The sequence below is a fragment of the Sitodiplosis mosellana genome, unplaced genomic scaffold, assembly GCF_009176505.1.
Source record: "Sitodiplosis mosellana isolate CC-2019 unplaced genomic scaffold, AAFC_SMos_1.0 Smas_scaffold_6165, whole genome shotgun sequence".
NCBI classification, from domain to species: Eukaryota; Metazoa; Arthropoda; class Insecta; order Diptera; family Cecidomyiidae; genus Sitodiplosis; species Sitodiplosis mosellana.
In genome coordinates, this window is record NW_022601406.1 from 2,832,145 (window position 1) to 2,834,178 (window position 2,034).

Here is a 2,034-nt window from a genome sequence, read left to right on the forward strand (position 1 = left end):
TGAATTTGAATGGCATCCGAATAACGGTGGTTCCGAAAACCAGAATAATACGCATTTCAACTTCAAACGGGCTGATTATCGGCGCATGAACGGATATTTTGCCGCCGTCAACTTCGATGACTTATTCGCAAACAAATCACTTGCGGAGAAGGTGTCATCCCTTCATGACGTGCTAGCGGAAGCTATTCAGTGTACGGTTCCAACGTATGTCCGCAAGAACAACCAAAAATACCCATGGAAAAACAATGAACTTCGGCATCTCAAGAATTTAAGGAAAAAAGCCTGGGATTACTTGAAGCTGACCAATAACAAGCAGCCATTTGAAGAATTGCACGAGGAATTCAGTGCAAAAAATACCGAGCTTTACAATCAGTATGTCGACAAAATGAAATCAAACTTGAAAAGTGATCCATCTTCGTTTTGGCAATATGTTAACTCTAAAAAGAGCACTGATAACATACCAAAAACCATGCGATTCGGCGACACCAAGACATCCAGCGAACCAGAACAAGCAAATCTATTTGCTGACTTCTTCGGGAGCAATTACTCCACATCAACGACAACAAATAATAAACCGTCACCTCAGTCTGTGAACACTTCTTGTTTCCAGCTTGACCTTGATTTTGTCATGACTGAAATGACGAAGGTCAAAACAAAGAAGTCGTTGGACCTGACGTTATTCATCCTTTGATTGTGAAGGAGTGTGCTCCAACGCTTGCTAGCCCGTTGACTAAGATCTTCAATGAGTCGCTTTCATCTGGCATTTTTCCCGACGAATGGAAACGATCGAGAGTGGATTTTTGTTAATTATATAAGATTTCTCATTGCTTTGGATGAAAAATGAAAGTTTTTCTATTTTGGTCAATATTTACATGTAGTTTCACCATTTTTGAGAAAAAAATATTTCTGCTCGCACAGCAAAAAGAAATCTCACGTAATTTGCAAAAATCCACTTGTGGCAGATATTTTGGATTGTGTACGAGCCATTTTGAGTAATTTCCAAACAATTGCATACACAGTAGTTTTTCTTCAGTTTTTATAAAAATAATCCCATTTTTTGTCGAAAAATGACATTTTTTCTATCGTACCCAAACTTCTGATCGGCACTGTACATATAGACAGCTTCACAACTATTTTTAAATTTCAATGAATGTACACACGAAAAAAAGTACCTAAAATCTGGGATACATAAAACAGAAAAAAATTCTGTCACTGTCGCATTTTGCACCAACGCAACCTTTATCTATGGGTGACATTGAGAGTATTGTATGTTTCACAGACTTTATATTGAAAAAAGTATTTGTATTTGTATTTGTATTTGTGTGAGTAAGTTAGAGTAGGTTTTCAAGCAGTGAGCAAATTTTCTAATAATTCATTTATTTCAACTGATTAACGATCATTGTCTTTTGCAAAGTTGTACAGTTTGACAAGACCAACAATTGAGTTTATCCAAATTTGTACACATATTGGCTAGAAAATGAAATGGGGTGAAGTTGGTGCTCTATATATATGAAGTGGAATTTTGCATGCAATTATCCCTTTACGTACATGTTTCGAATTTATTTTATATCAGAAAAAAATAGTAATAAGAAACAAATTGTATGTAAAATCTATTGGTGAGACGTAAAAGAACGCAAGTTTGACCAACTTCGTAGCATCAAAGAGAAGTATGTTTGATGGCAACTAAAAATGGTTAAAAGAGTGTATGTATTTTGAATGGTAGCGTTAGCGAAAAAAGAATGCATGTTGTTCTATCTATTCAGTTAATAATAAAGAGAAGCATGTTCTCATACATTTATATTGTCAAAAAAGAAAGTATTTTGGCTAAAATATCGAAGTGGACAGGAGAAGAATCGAGTGGACAGGAGAAGCGTGTTTCATCGAGCGCGCATGCGCACTCTGAGAGTATTGTGCGCCTGTTACTCTACTCGATTCATTCACTGCAACGGCACGACTGGTGTGTGACAATAAATATATTGGTCGTTCGCAGGCCGCGCTAGCGTCCTATCTAAATACATTATAATGAATAAGTAC